Below are 22262 nucleotides of genomic sequence, written 5' to 3' on the forward strand. Positions count from 1 at the left end.
CATTTAGTTTTGTGGAAAATGGGTGTGAAATTGTCCAGACATTTAGAACGAACGTTTGTTCAATTCAATTCAATTCAGTTTATTTTGTATAGCGCCTTTTACAATGAACATTGTCTCAAAGCAGCTTTACAAAAGAAGAAAACAGAGAAAAAGGAGGGGAAAATGAAAAATAATAATAAAAAATAAAAAAAACTAATTAACTAGAAATAAGAATAAATTATTAAATTCTATAATTAGACTATTTTATCCCTAATGAGCAAGCCTGTGGTGACGGCGGCAAGGAAAAACTCCCTGGGATGGAAAGGAAGAAACCTTGAGAGGAACCAGGCTCAGAAGGGAACCCATCCTCATTTGGGTGACACTAAAGAGTAAATAATGTAACTGTAGCTGATTAATGTCCTTTCTACAACAGCAATCAATGACCATGAGGAACTATTAGGTCATTGTAGTTTCTAAGGTCATTATAAACACTAGTTCTTTGCTGTCAGATGAAATGGCAATGGTTTGTTCATCAACTTGTGTTGTTTGTAGGGTTCACAAGATATTGGTCATTTCCTGCACGAGAGGGCATGTGAAGAAAAACATTCGGACAGTGTGTGAAATCTGGTATTAAAATAAGGTCAGTGTGCCCATAGTTACCAAATGACCATTAATAGTGTTGAAATAGACCTAACTGTGACACTGCTCCGTGTTTTTCAGGTTGGAGCTGGAATTCTTGGACTCTGGGATGTCAGTAGGTTTTGGTGAACACAGCATGCATCGCATTATGAAACTATTCTTTTTGACATCTTGGAGTGAAAACATAGACTGAACTTGAGGTCATGGCTGATCTTCCTCCGTTAATTCGCACACGTCTTCCTCTGCTTCAGCTTCATCATCTTCCTCTAAACGCGCTAAACATAAGCAGGAGATCCGTAACAGACTCTCGCGAAGCAGCCTCTCCAAAGTCTCGCGAGACTTGCGAACAAGCCATATAAACTAATTATCTTAAAAATCTCATATTAATTATTAACATTTGACAGTAACGAAGGAACGCCGCCAAATGTAGCGAAGTAAAAGTAAAACTTTTTCACTAAAATGTACTTGAGTAAGAGCAAAAGTACACATCTTTAAATATACTCTAAAAGTACAAGTTACCCAAAAAACTTACTCCAGTAAATATAACGAAGTAAATATAATTCATTACCCACCTCTGGTATTACAGTCTGGTAATCACAATACTCGAACAGAAACAGAGTGGGTGTGAGACTTCTCTGTGGTGTGTAGTGGACTTTCCTATCAGCTCTCCTCCGCATCTCTCCTGCAGTTTCTGTTTTAATCATCATTATGTGTTTTATAGAGAATTATTAACAGTATCACTTACCCATCACAGGAAAGACAGGACTTAAAAACCACTTCATGATGTAGTTTCAGAACAGCAGACCTACAGAGTTATTTCACGCGCTGTAAAGAAAAACAGAAACTTATCACTAATGCTCTATGAGATAACTGAGAGCTTCTTAAAACAGTTAAATACGGATTTTTACAGTATCACTACACAGGAAGATAACTAATAACAATTTTTTGGCCGTATTTACTTGTTAAGTGTTATTATTATTTAGCAAAACAAACATGAAAAGAATAAAATAAACTTACAGTTTCACAATGTAAGGTGTAAAACGTGGCTGGAAACATTGCTGCTCCCACTGGGGTATACGAGTAAAACTAGAAGTGGAAAATTTGCGCTTCTTCTTCTCTAAACCTTCACCGCTTTCAGTAAAACAGTAAATAGGTGGCGGTATTTAAACAGACTCCTTTTCCGGACCGGTAATAAATCACAGAATACTTGATCAGTGATGTTGGATCATTCTTCTAGTTGATGTAAAGCAGATTAAATAAAAAAAAACGAATGTTTAAATTTTTTATTTTTTTAATGTTGAAAGACATATTAATCAATTATAATTAAAACTCTGCTGAAGGAAGTCATTTGTGGCGGTAATTTCAACACGGTTCTTAATGGGAAACAGGATAGATGAACAAAATAAATAATTCTCTGTAATCATGTATTTATTGTTTGCCATTATCGATCGTTTAAATTACTTTCTGAAGAAAAACAGCCAAAATAATCACTGATTTTGATCATGTTTAATACCTTCTACCTGTTCAATATCACTGAATACTTTATAAAAGTCAATAAGTAACATCATAATATCTTGAGATAAGAAGTCTATAGTCAATTAAATCTAAAAGTAATCTAATATTATTCTTAATGTAAAGCCCGTTTAAGGTGCTTTCCCACTGGCAGAAATCATTCTTGCAGCATTAACATCCATTAGACAGTTTTAGTGCCCTAAATTCAAGCAGCTGATCAATTTAGAGGTGTGTGTTGATTGTTGTATTATTTGCCTGTCTTAAATAAATAAAAGAGAGAAAAAAATAATGAACTCGATCATGAGACTTCTCCTGCTTTGGACTTCTCTATCACCTCCTAAAAGAGAGAGAAAAAAGTGTCACATAAAGAAAATGTAAAATTACATAACATCCAATAAAAATTAAAAGAAAAACGTGTGATGGGTTAAAAGATAAAATTTTGATGGACTGTACAAGGGGCGTTTCTAGGATTTAAAACATCAGGGGCTGAGCCAGAAACATCAGGGGCTAATTAGGGAGAGAGGATAAGCAAAAATAACACGTTTCACATGAGCATTTTTATGTAATGTTTAATAATAAACACAAATTCACACAAATAGTATGCAACTTTATAAACTTTCATTCAGTCCCATCGTTTTTCTGACTCCTCCCATCATTGCAGAGTCTTGCTACTAAAAAAGGAGTTCATTAAACTCATTATATTTTCTCTCTCACTCCGGTTTGCCAGGATGCTCTCGATGGTCCCTCTGTAGAAGGTGGTCAGGATGGGAGGTGGAAGATAAGAGATGCTGTTGGACTTTCTTGGTGATGGAGCTGGTGTTGAGTGACCAGGTGAGGTTGTCTGCCAGGTGAACACCAAGGAATTAAAACTTGAACTTGACGATCTCCATGTTGGACCCGTCAGTGTTTAGTGGAGAATGGTCACTCTGTGTTGGTGGTGGGGAGCTCAGTTAACAATTTTGAAAATCTTCTCAGATCTAATATTTGCATTGTTGAAATCTCCGGAGATAATAAACAATCCACCAGGGTGAGCATTCTGCAGATCACTAATAGCCCCAAAGAGTTCACAAAGTGCCTCCTTAGCATTAGTGCTGGGGAAATTTACACAACCACAATTAAAAAAAAAAAAAAAACAGTGTTGAAATCCTCTGGCCCTTTTGGGCCATTTTCCATTCCTCGAGCATCTCGTCTACTAAGCAGTCAGGACTGAGTAATGTGTGTAATGTGTATTTATATTCAGTGTTGAGGACGGGCGCTGCCCTTTGACTGATTCATTCAGCAGTATGGTCTGGATTTTGGTGAAATCTTGGTGGAAGCCTTGCTGAGGAGAGGCGAGTGTTGTTGAGTGCTCCCGTTAAAAGGTTGTCAAAACATGCAAAAAATGTTAAATGACAGTTCAGATCTTTCTTCATAAGAGTCATAGACTCAGAGTCATAGAGGAATACAGGTGGTTTCTCATGTGGTCCATTGTTATTTTTATTTCTCATTTGAAGGTGTGCATGTAGAAGCCAGGTCAGTTAAAGTTGCTGTACTCACTTTATTTTATTTCACTGTATTTTTATTTTGCATACCTCTTCCAAGCATTAGGTGAAGGCCGCCACTGTGTTACACCAGGACTACCTAAAACCTGTAGGGACCTTTAAATAAAAAAATAAACATTTTTATCATGATTACGTGTGTTAACCTAGATTTTACACATTTATATATATATACACTATATTGCCAAAAGTATTCGCTCACCCATCCAAATAATCAGAATCAGGTGTTCCAATCACTTCCATGGCCACAGGTGTATAAAATCAAGCACCTAGGCATGCAGACTGTTTTTACAAACATTTGTAAAAGAATGGGTCGCTCTCAGGAGCTCAGTGAATTCCGGTGTGGAACTGTGATAGGATGCCACCTGTGCAACAAATCCAGTCGTGAAATTTCCTCGCTCCTAAATATTCCACAGTCAACTGTCAGCTGTATTATAAGAAAGTGGAAGTGTTTGGGAACGACAGCAACTCAGCCACGAAGTGGTAGGCCACGTAAACTGACGGAGCGGGGTCAGCGGATGCTGAGGCACATAGTGCGAAGAGGTCGCCAACTTTCTGCAGAGTCAATCGCTACAGACCTCCAAACTTCATGTGGCCTTCAGATTAGCTCAAGAACAGTGCGCAGAGAGCTTCATGGAATGGGTTTCCATGGCCGAGCAGCTGCATCCAAGCCATACATCACCAAGTGCAATGCAAAGCGTCGGATGCAGTGGTGTAAAGCACGCCGCCACTGGACTCTAGAGCAGTGGAGACGCGTTCTCTGGAGTGACGAATCGCGCTTCTCCATCTGGCAATCTGATGGACGAGTCTCAGTTTGCCGGTTGCCAGGAGAACGGTACTTGTCTGACTGCATTGTGCCAAGTGTAAAGTTTGGTGGAGGGGGATTATGGTGTGGGGTTGTTTTTCAGGAGCTGGGCTTGGCCCCTTAGTTCCAGTGAAAGGAACTCTGAATGCTTCAGCATACCAAGACATTTTGGACAATTCCATGCTCCCAACTTTGTGGGAACAGTTTGGAGCTGGCCCCTTCCTCTTCCAACATGACTGTGCACCAGTGCACAAAGCAAGGTCCATAAAGACATGGATGACAGAGTCTGGTGTGGATGAACTTGACTGGCCTGCACAGAGTCCTGACCTCAACCCGATAGAACACCTTTGGGATGAATTAGAGCAGAGACTGAGAGCCAGGCCTTCTCGTCCAACATCAGTGTCTGACCTCACAAATGCGCTTCTGGAAGAATGGTCAAAAATTCCCATAAACACACTCCTAAACCTTGTGGACAGCCTTCGCAGAAGAGTTGAAGCTGTTATAGCTGCAAAGGGTGGACCGACGTCATATTGAACCCTATGGATTAGGAATGGGATGTCACTTACGTTCATATGCGAGTCAAGGCAGGTGAGCGAATACTTTTGGCAATATAGTGTATATATATATATATATATATATATATATATATATATATATATATATATATATATATATATATATATATATATATATATCTGAAGTTATATATATTTCTAGACACTGAAATATATATATCTTAATAATTGAAAAACATGATGAAAATTAAGATTATGAAACATTTACAGTAGAAATATTGGTGCTGTTTGTCACGTCCGGGCGCCCCTGCCCTGTGCGGGGCTCGAACTCTGACCTCCGTGGTAGCGCCATGGAGACAGACCCGGGATTCAAAGAAGCACTGCTTTATTAACATAAACACGAGACATGGGGTAGACTAACTAGACATGACACTAACTGAATCTAAAATATAAACAGAAAACCAAAGAATAAAACATGGCCTAAACCTGAACATGAACATGACGTAACATAACACCAAACAATCAACAATGACCAACGAGGACAGGTATACAAGGATCCCTATTAATAGGGCTACACATTAAGGTTAATGGGAAACAAGTGATACAACAGGAAGGAGAACAATGGGGAAGGAGTGGCACAAAATACAGATGCCAAAGCAGACTCCAGTGATTCACCTGCCAGCACCCCCTCCAGTGGTCCTGCTTGATCTTCTCTTTTTCCTGCTCCTGTTGTTGTTTGTATTATTTTTGTTCTCCTACAACCATTTGAATAACTATGCAATTAAATAATGCTTAATTTTTGTAAAAATAAAAAAATGAACATTATCAAGTATAAACAAGCTCATGTCTCTGCAACACCTTTTAATAAATTACACATCTTTAAAGTTTTCATACATTTTTGTTTTAATATGTGCCAAACGATGATAATGTATTATAAATTTTTAGCTTACAGATTGTCCACTGTTAGCATGACATTCATTCATTCACATCTTTGCCACCCCATGTTTAAAATCCTGGACCCGTGATTTAGTTCATAACTCACTGCTTCAGATTATTTCATCTGTCAATGAAGTAAATATCCTTCTAACCAACAGCAGCTAACAAATAATAGTCATTATCACATGATATATTCATCCCAGGACATTAACCTGCCTTGTTGTTTTGTGCTTTATTTCCTTTGTGTTCATACCAGAGGTCATAAAGATAATTAATGAGTGTTTTCTGACAAAATTGAATAAAACATCCCACTTTATCCAGCTTGTCTAAAGGCTTTTGTGTTACAAATTTCAGATCTCTGTATATGAAATTCAGCCAATAGTACCACAAGATTATGGTATCGTTAAGAGTTTGTGTTTAAAATAGTTTCAATCTTATTACATTTGATAACAAATAGATAAACAATAATAAGTATGTCTGTCGTCAAGAACGGCATTGTAGAAGGTAAGTCTAAGACCAGAACTACCTGAGACTGAGTCAGGACCAAATGAAAGCATCAAAGAGTCAAATGAAAGCGTCAAAGAGTCAAAGATCAAGAGAATCGAATCCTTTTTGAGGTCTACACTTCACATCAACTAGTTGGTTTCATTCGTACATTGCTCAGGGATTAAGCAGTTTCACTTCTTGACAAACATTTTGCAAAAGAAAAGACAACACAAAGAATATTTTTATAATTATCAAGGCTCAAGACTAAAACAAGTCCAAGTACAAATCCAAATAAATCTTACTGATTTGGAAACAAGTTCAAATCAACTCATAAGACCGGATTTGAGACATCCAACCCTTTTAGAACCACATTCTCTAATGACATTGTACCTGAACTAGGATGGTCAAAATGAGAAAATGACTCCATTGATTTCAATGAATCTGAATCAATTGAGTCGATTCTGAAACATTTGTGGAAAGACAGGAAACGAGATATAATAAAATAAACAGTGCAATGTTAATTAAATATATGTATAATATAAAACAGCTTCTAACTGTTATGTTCTAGCTTTGTCTAATTATGTCTTTCAATCCGAACATCTCCAGACTAGCAATATTTCCGTCACTGTGTGGAATCAATTCTGAATCTTCAGAATGCTTTTTCGAAAAATAAATGAAATAGGAAAAAAACACAAACTCGAATGATGCAGGCTAGAATCTTTTGTGTATTCTACTGCCATCTAGTGGACGATCTTAACAAATTACGTGATTACTTATGTATTCAAGTTCTCATTCAAAATATTTCAATTCCATTTTATTCAGATACAAAATATGATTTAAACAGTTTTTCTTGTGTCTTTATATCACTTTACTATAAGCAAATCACTAAAGACAATCACACAGCCTAGATGATACAAATATCACCACAACAGTATACAGAATCAGAGTTTCTCTTACAGTTAAGTACAGGATTATAATATTTTGTTCCTTCAATCAGCATCATAAAAGCATAGTAAAATACAGTATATGCACTTTTAAACAATGGAAATAAAACACTTCACAGTGTGTTGTTTTATAAAGCAGAGATGTTGTGGTGATATTTCTTCTTTTCTGATAAGAAAATGAAATGCTGCTGCTCCTCCACTTCCAGATTATACACTGGTTAAAGAACAGACCTTTTATCTAGGACCTCTGAATGACCTCTTCTGAACCTCTGTGTTTCCTCTTCGTTCAGTATGACCACTCCACTCAAAACAGGACGTAATAAATAACCATTAAACAATGTGCAAGCAGCCAACTGAATGGTGAATTTAATCTACTCTATTAAATTCATGTATTTGTAAATCTGACTCTGTAAGAGACAGTGCCTCACCAGTCACGAACCCCACAGCAGGTCACTGCTACAAGTATATAACTTAATGGAACAAAAATGACTCCAGGACCATGGTGCAACACGTAACAGTACATAAGATCGAATAAAGTGCAATTATACATGATACAGTACAATAAACACACAGGACAATGACACAACAAAATAAAAGCCAAATATTAATTCATACTTTGGATTAAATCTGGATCAGTCTCTGCTTTCTAACACAATGTAAATGATGATGAACAATCCTAATAGCACATGCAGTACTGAAACTTGAGCGCTGTTGTTGGTTGTGAATTGTAGTCCTGGATAAAAAACAACAACAATTAGATTATTTATTAGGAAATATTCAAAGCTGTAGACTGAGAAACTGTAGAAGCGTCAACACTAAGAGGGATTTTTGTGTCTGTTTGGATGTTAACACGCTACCTGACATGCATGGAGACTGACTATACAGTACATCAGTACAAAACAGTACAAAGTGGGACTGCATTTACAAATAAACACTAGACTGGAATGTTCACTCAGTTCACAGTAACTTAACAAAACCTTTAACTTTCAGTGTACAAGGTCTGGAAGTATCATTAGAATAAGAGATCCATTTACCTTCTACCTTCAGTAAAACAGCTCCTGGTTCTCCGTCCTGAGATTCATCATGGATGAGACACTGATATAATCCTGCATCAGACGGGTGAACTGGACTGATGTGGAGAGAGAGATCACCGTCTAGAAAGCCTGCTACTGACATCGTAAATCTGCTTTCAGTAGTCACCGATCTGTTAGCAGGAGTGTACAGCAGAACCCTGTGTCCATCTTTCATCCATTTTACATCTTTAACGTCATGTCGAGTGTCTCCGTAGCACGGGAGGGCGACGTTCTCTCCCCCCAAAGCCTTTACAAATGTCGGAACTTCCGGGTAAACAAAAACAGATCACCTTATTACTTTTAGCATTTAGTGTGGCTGGTCAGACTTTACTACAGACATGTTAAGAGTGACAATTTTCTGCTGATGACAGCAAGCACATTTATCGATAACTTTCAGCTTTACTTCAGTAACTGATTGTCCATTACAGCTGCACATGTAGGAGCCGGCATCATTGTAGGCTACTGAACTGATGGTCAGGGAGAAATCTCCTCTGCTTGTATCTCCTGACACTGAATATCTGCTTTATGAATGCTGTTGTTTGGGACACATCCCACTCGGAGCAACGACGGCTCTTTTAGGAATGAAGCGGATCCACCGAACCTCTGGACAATTTCCTGAGCAACTACACGGGAGGGTCAGGGGTTTATTCACCATCGACTCTCTGAAGATGAAGGCTTGGCACTGCTCCATCAGCAGGTAAACTAACAGATCAGAGAACAGATCAGAATAGACATTTTGAACATGTGACACACTCGAGTCAGAACAGTTTCCTGTCCAGAATTTACAGCTGTTTCTTTTGGAAATCGATCCTCGTTCAGGTGATCTCGTTCAGGTGATCTCGTTCAGGTGATCTCGGCCTGGGTGTTTTGGTGTGGATCTGAGCGTGATTGCTGTGTTCGTATATGTTTAAACAAACAGAACCAAGGGACAAAACTCACCAGGTTCCAGAAACAAACGCTGCAGACTTTTGAGAATGTTAAACAAAGATCTCACACTAGTGACTACAACTTTCTCTGAAAGAAGCACATGTACACTGCTGCTTAGGTGATACTCTGAACTTTACTCCATCAGTACCTTGTGTGTAATGAAATGTATACACCTGAAACTAGAATATCTTTCAGTAAACAGGGCAGGTCTACTGTGCAGCTGGACTATTGGATTAGACTTTAGATTAGACTGAGGAAACATTTAGATGTGAAACGAAAGACATTACAGTGTGATTTTTGGACCAACATGACTTAAGTATTTTTGGATGTCATGTAATTTTACATTATCTTAATATAACACACACCTCTGAATTGAGCAGCTGCTTGAATTCATTGATATTCATGCATGAGAAAAATATTAATGCATACCAGTGGCGGACCGTCAGGGCTAGCAAGGCCTTCTCTGCTGGCCTAAACAGCAGTGATCTGAATCACTGACTTGCATTTTAATATAATTAAAATATTTTTCCATGAATGTGTATTAAATTATTCCCAATAGTCTATTCTCTACATAGGTTTTCTCTTGGTTGCGCTGCTTCCAGTAGTGTATATTTATGATGAGTATTTATCCAATCATATTTCAGCTAGTGGCTGACATCATGTATTCCCAGAGTGAAAATCTGCCGTAAGGCTTTCAGAATTAAAAGTGCAGGCGCCCGTAGCTTAAAATAAGTGTCAATGAAACAGATCCATTAACCAATCAGATTTCGAGTTGGCGTCACTGGGACCATCTAGCAGGTATACGTTTACGTCGGCAATTTCCAGTCCTTTGATTGGATAACCGCACAAACTAAATAATACATTTTAAGTCACAATGCCTGAAAGAGGAGAAGAAACCGATTTGGTCGCGGACATCCTTACAAATGCATTTTCAAGGCGGACTTTTCAAGAAAATCCTTTTGATTCTTCAGAATAGTTGGTAAGCTTTTCAAGAACCATTTATGCTTTTGGGTTTTCTTTTGCACAAAACAAACAGTTTGCCTTCATTCCAGATCCCGGGGTGGACTATGGGATTTTTTGCTGCAGTGAAAGGTGACTTGTTAGACTGAATTGTGTTAATTTGTTTTTGTTTGTTTTTTTTGCTATTCGTAATGTAATTTTATTCATGTTCACTACAAGAGCCTGTGACACAGCGCACTGTTATACAGTGTTTCTATATTCACTGTGTCTCATTTCGGATGCTGCATCCTCCGGAGATTGCAGTTTGCTGCATACGGCATCAAGAATGACTTTTTTTGAGAAAAGTAACCGTAATAAAATTGACTATTCCTCGTGAGGTGTGAAATACTGTAGCCTAATTTCTTTTTTACTTATTTAACGGTTGGTTAGTATCTATTGCCGATTAATTCAGGAAGGACACCAGTGAAGGTCTAGGTGTGAAATGCACGGTCCGCCACTGATGCATACATACTGTAAGTGAACTCTACATTATGGGAGGAATCTCCCTTCCGTCCAAAATGATTAACGCGGTGTCTCCTTCAGTCCCCTGAAATAATGCTACTATAAATGTAGTCCATGTTGTAATCACTGTACACTATGTGTTAATATTTACAGAAAATACTGCAAATATAAACCCCTTCAAACCAGTGGACAGTCCAGATTTCTTGATGCTATCCACTGAAACTGGAATCTGGTCTGAATAGAGGTAACATTAATGTATTACAGTCTGGTAATCACAATACTCGAACGGGAACAGCGCGAGTGTGGAGACTTCTCTGCTGTGTAATGTGGTGTATTTCCGTGTTATCTCTCTTCCGCATCTCTCCTGCAGTTTCTGTTTTAATCTCTCATCATCATGTGTTTTATAGAGAATTATAAACAGTATCACTTACTCATCACAGGAAAGACAGGACTTAAAAACCACTTCATGATGTAGTTTCAGAACAGCAGACCTACAGAGTTATTTCACGCGCTGTAAAGAAAAACAGAAACTTATCACTAATGCTCTATGAGATAACTGAGAGCTTCTTAAAACAGTTAAATACGGATTTTTACAATATCACTACACAGGAAGATAAATAAGCTGAAAACGGATTAACTTCACAGCGGTAAAGTTAGTTTGTGGCTTTATTTACTTGTTAAGTGTTAATACCATTTAACAAAACAAACATAAAAAGAAAATAAAACTTAGCGATTCACAATGTAAGGTACAAAATGTTTAATACAGTGGAGTTGGTGTCTCGAGGAGGAGTTTCTTCTGAATAAGTTCATATATGACTTCTCGAATGGGTAAGCGCGCGTGTGCAAACAATCTCGACCAATCAGAACAGCCAAGACTAAACTCCCGCCCCTTCTTTTACGAGATGGCCGTGGTGATTGGTCCATGCGGCTATTCTAAACCAACGTCACGAAAAAGTCGTTTAAGTCATTAAGTCCGGTTTCTGTTATACTGTTATACAACGCGCGCGTTGCCTTTACAGAGCCAAAGCTGGTGAACCTGGGGAACAATAGTCTGTTTCGGGTGGGGAAGAAAGGAAAAAAATGGGGAAGAAGGGGAAGGAAGAGAAAAGAAAGAAAGGAAGAAAGCAAAGATTTATATGCGCCTGTTTTGTACTTTTTTACCAAAAAATCACAAATAATTCAAGTCCCCCTCCCATCCACACAGACCCGGTTCGAATGCCACCTCCTTCAGGTAGCGCTATTGTGTATTACCCTAACTGTGTTATACCATGTAAGAGTTTCTAGTTACCATAGCATCTTCACCTTATCATCTGTTTAAAAAAAATCTGGACTGTCCACTGGTCTGAATGGGTTTCATTCGGACAGATAACAGCAGCGACTATATTTGCAATAACTTTCTGTTAATATTAACACATAATGTACAGTGATTACTACATTGACTACATTTATAGTAGTATTTTATTCTGGGGACTGAAGGAGACACCGCGTTAATCAGAGTTTCTGTGTTTCATTTTGGACAGAAGGGAGATTCCTCAAATAATGTAGAGTTCATTTACAGTATGTATGAATTAATATTTTTCTCATGCAGGAATATCAATGAATTCAAGCAGCTGTGTGTGTTGGTTGTTGTATTATTAGCCTGTATTAAATAAATAAAACAAAGAAAAAATAATAATTTTGAACATGAGGCTTCTCCTGCTTTAGACTTCTCTATCACCTCCTAAAAGAGAGAGAAAGGTGTTATATTAAGATAATGTAAAATTAAATGGCATTCAAAAATACTTAAATCATGTTGGTCCAATAATCACACTGTAATGTCTTTATGTTCACATCTAAATGTTTCATCAGTCTAATCTAAAATCTAATCCAGTAGTCCAACTCCACAGTAGACCTGCCCTGTTTACTGAAAGATATTCTAGTTTCAGGTGTTCCAACAGTCGTAAAGGCTTTGGAGGGGGAGAACGTCACCCTCCAGTGCTACGGAGACACGCGACATGACGTTAAAGATGTAAAATGGAAGAAAGATGGACACAGGGTTCTGCTGTACACTCCTGCTAACAGATCGGTGACTACTGAAAGCAGATTTACAAGCTTTTTTAGAGCTGTTTTACTGAAGGTAGAAGGTAAATGGATCTCTTATTCTAATGATACTTCCAGACACTGAAAGGTAAAAGTTTTGTTAAGTTACTGTGAACTGAGTGGACATTCCAGTCTAGTGTTTATTTGTAAATGCAGTCCCACTTTGTACTGTTTTGTACTGATGTACTGTACAGTCAGTCTCCATGCATGTCAGGTAGCGTGTTAACATCCAAACAGACACAAAAATCCCTCTTAGTGTTGACGCTTCTACAGTTTCTCAGTCTATAGCTTTGAACGTTTCCTAATAAATAATCTAATTGTTGTTGTTGTTTTTTATCCAGGGCTACAACAATTCACAACCAACAACAGCGCTCAAGTTTCAGTACTGCATGTGCTACTAGGATTGTTCATCTGTGGAGGGATCATCAGCCTGATCATTTACACTGTGAAAACATGCAGAGACCGATCCAGATGTAATCCACGACTGCGGGATGTTTAGCTTCTATTTTGTTGTTTTATTGTCCTGTGTTTTTATTGTCCTGTACTCATCTCATACTGTTCTGTATTTGCAATTTATGCAATCTTATGTACTTTCCAAGTAAGAGTCAGATTTACAAATATATTTGTAATATAATTATTTGTAATAATTCAATAGAGAAGATTAAATTTACAAGTCAACTGGCTGCTTACACATTGATTACTGGTTATTTATTACCTTTTATGAAGGTATATTATTTTGACTCGATTCCAGACAGTTGAGATTCAAGAGTCGACTCTGAAAAACCTCACTGTTTACACAGAAAATCTCAACCAGGTGCCAATCATCGATAACTGTATGATCAAATCACCTTGATAAAGATATGCATACGGATGTCTGATTTAAAAACAATTAAAATACGTGACAAGAATTCATAAACCATTACAGTTAGTAGTTAAGTTTAAAAGACATAACATCCAGAACATAACAGTTAGAAGCTGTATTATAGCCTACGTGTATTTAATTAATATTACACTGTTTATTTTATTATATCTCGTTTCCTGTCTTTCCATAAATTATTGTGCAGAATCAACTCAATTGATTCATATTCACTCTAATCAGAATCGAAGTGAAGTCCAGAATTTTTCATTTTGAGCAGCCTAGATCAGGTACAATGTCATTAGAGTATGTGGTCAGTTTGTAAAAAATATTCTTTGTGTTGTCTTTTCTTTTGCAAGACGGTTGTCAAGAAGTGAAACTACTTAATCCCTGAGCAATGTACGAATGAAGCCAACTAGTTGATGTGAAGCGTAGACCTCAAAAAGGATTCGATTCTCTTGATCTTTGACTCTTTGATGCTTTCATTTTGTCCTGACTCGATCTCAGGTAGTTCTGGTCTTGGACTTACTTTCTACAATTGCGTTCTTGATGACAGATAAAATAAAATAAAAAAAACATTTTAAATACAAACTCTAAACAACACCATAATATAGATCTTGTGGTACTATTGGCTGAATTTCATATACAGAGATCTGAAATTTGTAACACAAAAACCTTTAGAGAAGCTGGATAAAGTGGGATGTTTTATTCAATTTTGTTAGAAAACACTCATTAATTATCTTTCAGTCTTCTGTGACCTGAACACGGTATGAACACAAAGGAAATAAAGCACAAAACAACAAGGCAGGTTAATGTCCTGGGATGAATTTATCATGTGATAATGTAACTGTCAGGAACAGCTGGACAGTTCCCTGCCAGGCCCAGAGAGGGCGCTGGAAGGTGAACCTTGGAAGCCTGCTTCTTTGTGTATCTCTTGTTACGCCCTTCCTATTGTTCCTATCCTGATTGTCACCTGTATCCCATTAGCCCTAATGTCTACCCCTATAAATAGGGATCCTTGTGTTTGTGTCTTTGTCCATGATTGTTATCTGTAGCGTGGTTTCTGTTGGGCTTTTGTTTGCTAGGTTCCGTGTCCAAGCTAAGGTCTAGGTTTTGTTTAGTTATCCACGCCATGTCTTGTGTTACGTTTGTTTCCCTATGTCGCGTCTTAAATGTAATAAAAGCAGTGCTTCGCTGAATCCTGCGCATGGGTCTCATTACACCGTGTGCTGGCGTGCGCACACACACCACGGGCGTCTGGGTTCGAGCCCCGCATAGGGCGGGGGTCCCAGACGTTACAGTAACATGACTATTATTTGTTAGCTGTTGTTGGTTAGAAGGATATTTACTTCACTGACAGATGAAATAATCTGAAGCAATGAGTTTTGAACTAAATCACGGGTCCAGGATTTTAAACATTGGGTCGCAGAGGTGTGAATGAATGAATGTCATGGTAACAGTGGACAATCCGTAAGTTAAAAATTTATAATACATTATCATCGTTTGGCACATATTAAAACAAAAATCTATGAAAACTAAAAATGTGTAATTTATTTAAAGGTGTTGTAGAGACATGAGCTTGTTTATACTTGAGATTCATTATTTATCCATTTGTAAAAACATAACTATTATATTTGACGGAATAAAAAATTATTTTTTACAAAAATAAATCATTATTGTACAGTACACAAATAAACACATCAAGTCAAGTGGGGTTTATTTTCATTCTTCTTTATAGCTTGTATACAATGGAACAAAATTCCATGTGTCCAGGACAAATTCAACTATTCTACTATTTTCACTTCTGGTAGATGCTAAACTAACAGATCAGAATAGACATTTTGAACATGACACACTCCAGTCAGAACAGTTTCCTGTCCAGAATTTACAGCTGTTTCTTTTGGAAATCGATCCTCGTTCAGGTGATCTCGTTCAGGTGATCTCGGCCTGAGTGTTTTGGTGTGGATCTGAGCGTGATTGCTGTGTTTGTATATGTTTAAACAAACAGAACCAAGGGACAAAACTCACCAGGTTCCAGAAACAAACGCTGCAGACTTTTGAGAATGTTAAAGAAAGATCTCACACTAGTGACTACAACTTTCTCTGAAAGAAGCACATGTACACTGCTGCTTAGGTGATACTCTGAACTTTACTCCATCAGTACCTTGTGTGTAATGAAATGTATACACCTGAAACTAGAATATCTCTCAGTAAACAGGGCAGGTCTACTGTGGAGCTGGATTATTGGATTAGACTTTAGATTAGACTGATGAAACATTTAGTTGTGAACACTAAGACATTACAGTGTGATTATTGGACCAACATGACTTAAATATTTTTGGATGTCATGTAATTTTACATTATCTTAATGTAACACACACCTCTAAATTGAGCAGCTGCTTGAATTCATTGATATTCCTGCATGAGAAAAATATTAATTCATACATACTGTAAGTGAACTCTACATTATGGGAGGAATCTCCCTTCTGTCCAAAATGAAACACAGAAACTCTGATTAACGCGGTGTCTCCTTCAGTCCCCAGAATAAAATACTACTATAAATTTAATCAATGTAGTAATCACTGTACATTGTGTTAATATTTACAGAGAATTACTGCAAATATAAACCCCTTCAAACTAGTGGACAGTCCAGATTTCTTGATGATATCCACTGAAACTGGAATCTGGTCTGAATCTGATCTCTAGCGGTAACATCAGTGTATTACACAGAGGTGGGTAGAGTATCCATAATCTGTACTCAAGTAAAAGTACAAGTACTTATAGAAATATTTACTCAAGTAAAAGTAAAAGTAACAATCTTAATAGTTACTTAAGAGTAAAAAAGTATCTAATGAAAAAACTACTCAAGTAGCTAGTTACTTCTGATCTGATTGATATGAAACGAAAACCCAGAATTTCAAACTCCTTGAAGAGCTTTCACACACCTCTCCATGTTCTGCTTATATAAAACACAGGTTGAAGTAAAGTAGCCTATCTCAGTCCAGTGAAGGCCACATCTCAGTCCAGTGATGGGCACATTAACATTACATGACCTGTCATTTGCAATAAAATCTCAAACACACCCAGGTGTTTTTCTAACAGTTAACTCTGTCTTTATTTTCACATTTCACATTTAGTTTTGTGGAAAATGGGTGTGAAATTGTCCAGACTTTTAGAACGAACATTTCTTCATCAACCTGTGTTGTTTGTAGGGTTCACAAGATATTGGTCATTTCCTGCACGAGAGGGCATATGAAGAAAAACATTTGGACAGTGTGAGAAATCTGGTATTAAAATAAGGTCAGTGTGCCCATAGTTACCAAATGACCATTAATAGTGTTGAAATAGACCTAACTGTGACACTGCTCCGTGTTTTTCAGGTTGGAGCTGGAATTCTTGGACTCTGGGATGTCAGTAGGTTTTGGTGAACACAGCATGCATCGCATTATGAAACTATTCTTTTTGACATCTTGGAGTGAAAACATAGACTGAACTTGAGGTCATGGCTGATCTTCCTCCGTTAATTCGCACACGTCTTCCTCTGCTTCAGCTTCATCATCTTCCTCTAAACGCGCTAAACGTAAGCAGGAGATCCGTAACAGACTCTCGCGAAGCAGCCTCTCCAAAGTCTCGCGAGACTTGCGAACAAGCCATATAAACTAATTATCTTAAAAATCTCATATTAATTATTAACATTTGACAGTAACGAAGGAACGCCGCCAAATGTAGCGAAGTAAAAGTAAAACTTTTTCACTAAAATGTACTTGAGTAAGAGCAAAAGTACACATCTTTAAATATACTCTAAAAGTACAAGTTACCCAAAAAACTTACTCCAGTAAATATAACGAAGTAAATGTAATTCATTACCCACCTCTGGTATTACAGTCTGGTAATCACAATACTCGAACAGAAACAGAGTGGGTGTGAGACTTCTCTGTGGTGTGTAGTGGACTTTCCTATCAGCTCTCTTTATAGAGAATTATAAACAGTATCACTTACTCATCACAGGAAAGACAGGACTTAAAAACCACTTCATGATGTAGTTTCAGAACAGCAGACCTACAGAGTTATTTCACGCGCTGGAAAGAAAAACAGAAACTTATCACTAATGCTCTATGAGATAACTGAGAGCTTTTTAAAACGGATTTTTACAATATCACTACACAGGAAGATAACTAGCGATAACAATTTTTTGGCCGTATTTACTTGTTAAGTGTTATTATTATTTAACAAACCAAACATGAAAAGAATAAAAAAAAAACTTACAGTTTCACAATGTAAGGTGCAAAACGTGGCAGGAAACATTGCTGCTCCCACTGGGGTATACGAGTAAAACTAGAGGGGGAAATTTGCTTCACCTTCACCGCTTTCAGTAGAACAGTAAATAGGTGGCGGTATTTAAACCGCGGTGAAGTTAGCCTGATATTCAGACATTAGACAGACATTCGGAAGCGGTAGTTTAGGGACCGTCGACAAATTTCTGTACGACTGAAAAAAAAACACTATTTCTTCAATAGCTTCTAGGTCATGTGACCCTGTGACTCAAATCTAGTACCAAAATAATCTACTTGGACACCCCAAGGTACACCTCTTTGTATTCCAAAAAATCTCTTCTTTTATTTTTAATTTAATTTTTATTTAAAAAACACTATTTCTTCAATAGCTTCTAGGTCATGTGACCCTGTGACCCCAAACTAGTACCAAAATAATCTACTTGGACACCCCCACAAGGTACACCTCTTTGTATCCCAAAAAATCTATTCTTTTATTTTTAATTTAATTTTTATTTTTAAAAGCTATTGAAGAATAGGGTAGTGGTGGCTCAAGTGGTTAAGGCTCTGGGTCGTTGACCGGAAGATCAGGGGTTCCAGCACCGCCAAGTTGCCACTGTTGGGCCTTTGAGCAAGGCCCTTAACCCTCTCTGCTCCAGGGGTGCCGTATCATGGCTGACCCTGCGCTCTGACCCCAACCTCCAAGGATGGGATATGCGAAGAAAGAATTTCACTGTGCTGTAATGTATATGTGACAAATAAAGGCTGTTTCATTTCATTTCAAGAAAGTGGGGTTTTTTTTCAGTCGTACAGAAATTTGTCGACGGTCCCTAAACTACCGCTTCCGAATGTCTGTCTAATGTCTGAATATCAGGCTAACTTCACCGCGGTGGTATTTAAACTCCTGGTATTAGACTCCTTTTCCGGACCGGTAATGAATCACAGAATACTTGATCAGTGTTGTTGGATCATTCTTCTAGTTGATGTAAAGCAGATTAAATAAAAAACCCGAATGTTTTAAATGTTTTATTTTTTTAATGTTGAAAGACATATTAATCAATTATAATTAAAACTCTGCTGAAGGAAGTCATGTGTGGCGGTGATTTCAACACGGTTCTTAATGGGAAACAGGATAGATGAACAAAATAAATAATTCTCTGTAATCATGTATTTATTGTTTGCCATTATCGAGCGTTTCAATTACTTTCTGAAGAAAAACAGCCAAAATAATCACTGATTTTGATCATGTTTAATACCTTCTACCTGTTCAATATCACTGAATACTTTATAAAAGTCAATAAGTAACATCATAATATCTTGAGATAAGAAGTCTATAGTCAATTAAATCTAAAAGTAATCTAATATTATTCTTAATGTAAAGCCCGTTTAAGGTGCTTTCCCACTGGCAGAAATCATTCTTGCAGCATTAACATCCATTAGACAGTTTTAGTGCCCTAAATTCAAGCAGCTGATCAATTTAGAGGTGTGTGTTGATTGTTGTATTATTTGCCTGTCTTAAAGAAATAAAAGAGAGAAAAAAATAATGAACTAGATCATGAGACTTCTCCTGCTTTGGACTTCTCTATCACCTCCTAAAAGAGAGAGAAAAAAGTGTCACATAAAGAAAATGTAAAATTACATAGCATCCAATAAAAATTAAAAGAAAAACGTGTGATGGGTTAAAAGATAAAATTTTGATGGACTGTACAAGGGGCGTTTCTAGGATTTAAAACATCAGGGGCTGAGCCAGAAACATCAGGGGCTAATTAGGGAGAGAGGATAAGCAAGAATAACACGTTTCACAAGAGCATTTTTATGTAATGTTGTTTAATAATAAACACTAATTCACATAAATAGTATGCAACTTTATAAAATCCTATCGTTTTTCTGACTCCTCCCATCATTTCAGAGTCTTGTTACTAATAAAGGAGTTCATTAAATTCATTATATTTTCTTTCTCACTCAGGTTTGCCAGGATGCTCTCGATGGTCCCTCTGTAGAAGGTGGTCAGGATGGGAGGTGGAAGATAAGCCTTGCTCAGCCTTCACAGGAAGTAGAGATGCTGTTGGACTTTCTTGGTGATGGAGCTGGTGTTGAGTGACCAGGTGAGGTTCTCTGCCAGGTGAACACCAAGGATTTGACGATCTCCATGTTGGACCCGTCAGTGTTTAGTGGAGAATGGTCACTCTGTGTTGGTGGTGGGGATCTCAGTTGATTTTGAAAATTTTCTCAGATCTGAGATTTGCATTGTTGAAATCTCTGGAGATAATAAACAATCCGTCGGGATGAGCATTCCGATAGTAGCCCCAAGAGTTCACAAAGTGCCTCCTTAGCATTAGTGCTGGGGAAATGTACACAAACACAATTTAAAAAAACAGTGTTGAAATCCTCTGGCCCTCTTGCCCCATTTTCCATTCCTCGAGCATCTCGTCTACTAAGCAGTCAGGACTGAGTAATGTGTATTTATATTCAGTGTTGAGTTCTGTCACTTCTGTCCAGTGGGCAGAGATCGGATGTTCCGACGAAACTGGAATTAATATGCATTAGTTTTTCCTTATCATATCATATTTCATAAGTCATGTTTTGTTGGGGAGAGGAGGCGCGTTCCACAGTGTTTCCACTGGTGCATCCAGCTAGTCTTTGAGGAACATTTTTCAACTTGCATTGTGAATCAGTAACCCTTGGAGATAACTCAGTACTTCTTAAAACAGTTAAATAAGGATTTTTAAAATATCACTAAACCGGATGATAAAATATCACCAGACAGGAAGACAACTAGGCTGAAACCGCATTTAAAGTTAGTTTGTGGCTTTATTTACAGTGTTACTACTATTTAACAAAACAAACATAAAAAATAAAAAAATTCACAATGAAATGTACAAAACTCTTCTCAAAAATGGAGTTAGGAATGACGATAAAAGATCACATATGACAGTGCGTGGGTAGTTTGTGTGGTTTTACCTGTGTGGTTTCCCTCCTCACTTGTTAGTGTTTTGTGGTTTTGTACAGGGCTGGGCCTGCATCAACACTTAGCCTCCTTTGTGTAGGTGATCCCTGTGGGGTGGTGCTGGCTGTGTTGTGACGGTTGGCACTATAGTGGTGAAGATAAGATTTGTTTGGTTGCAGTGCATGCTGTGAGTGTTCTTTCTTTCTTTTCTCTCTTACAGGTGGTGCATGTGAGCAGGCCTAACCCTTCTGAGTCTTGGAGATTTCTTACTTTTATGGCTTTTTACTACTGACACACAGATGTTTTAATTAGTGTTTTTTAATTCTGAGGGTCCATGCTAGGACAATAAAATTGGGATGTTGTGCTACACCTTGAGTTTGATCTTTTTGTATCAGAGTATTGTGACTTGGGGAGGCGAAGCATCATGAAGATAAATCACCTACTCCTTTATTTCATATTAAAAACACTAAATATCATTTTATAAACCTAAAATCTCAACAGACTATATCATTGGAAAGCTCCAAGTATCTCTAAGGAAAAAGTTCTGTTTTTCATATTTCACACAGATGTAGCAAAAGCATAGCATGAGTTCTGGCCTTTTTTATGAAAAGTGTTACAGACACAATTGTGTAAACTTTGTTTTTTATGCTAGTGATTTATAACACGGTATCCATTCTAGTATTTGTCCAGTGGTTGATGCCTTGAATAAAAAGGGCATCTAAATGTATGTTTTGGTGTAAAATCAAATCGTAATCAACTGCCCTTCAGTCAACAATGACCCATGCTGATGATGAAACATGTTGTCTATCAAAACATTTTTTTTTTGGTATATTCATATATGTGCTTGGTAAAATGGCAGCGTGATTCACACTCAGTGTTAACTGGAGCCACTAAATGAGTAATTGTAGTTCCCCAAAGAATTCACACAAAAGAAGGCTTTTGTGTTACAAATTTCAGATCTCTGTATATGAAATTCAGCCGGTAGTACCACAAGACCTATATCATGGTGTAATTTAGAGTTTGTATTTAAAATAGTTTTTAAAATCATTAGTCTTATTACATTTGATAACAAATAGATAAACAATAATAAGCACGTCTATCGTCAAGAACGGCATTGTAGAAGGTAAGTCTAAGACCAGAACTACCTGAGATCGAGTCAGGACCAAATGAAAGCATCAAAGAGTCAAATGAAAGCGTCAAAGAGTCAAAGATCAAGAGAATCGAATCCTTTTTGAGGTCTACACTTCACATCAACTAGTTGGCTTCATTCGTACATTGCTCAGCGATTAAGCAG

The 22262-nt window shown here is 37.4% G+C and overlaps 2 long non-coding RNA genes across 2 annotated transcripts; one reads left to right on the plus strand and one right to left on the minus strand.

The window, feature by feature from the left end:
• Window positions 1-5414: 5414 nt before the first annotated feature.
• Window positions 5415-11994, minus strand: LOC131363291 (uncharacterized). Its single transcript, XR_009206299.1, has 3 exons — window positions 11580-11994; window positions 8389-11326; window positions 5415-8087 (listed from the first exon to the last, which is right to left on the minus strand). It is a non-coding gene; the product is annotated as an uncharacterized LOC131363291 (long non-coding RNA).
• Window positions 8987-14949, plus strand: LOC131363290 (uncharacterized). Its single transcript, XR_009206298.1, has 2 exons — window positions 8987-9124; window positions 13236-14949. It is a non-coding gene; the product is annotated as an uncharacterized LOC131363290 (long non-coding RNA).
• Window positions 14950-22262: the final 7313 nt, after the last annotated feature.

Source organism: Hemibagrus wyckioides, linkage group LG13 (assembly GCF_019097595.1).
Source record: "Hemibagrus wyckioides isolate EC202008001 linkage group LG13, SWU_Hwy_1.0, whole genome shotgun sequence".
NCBI lineage: Eukaryota > Metazoa > Chordata > Actinopteri > Siluriformes > Bagridae > Hemibagrus > Hemibagrus wyckioides.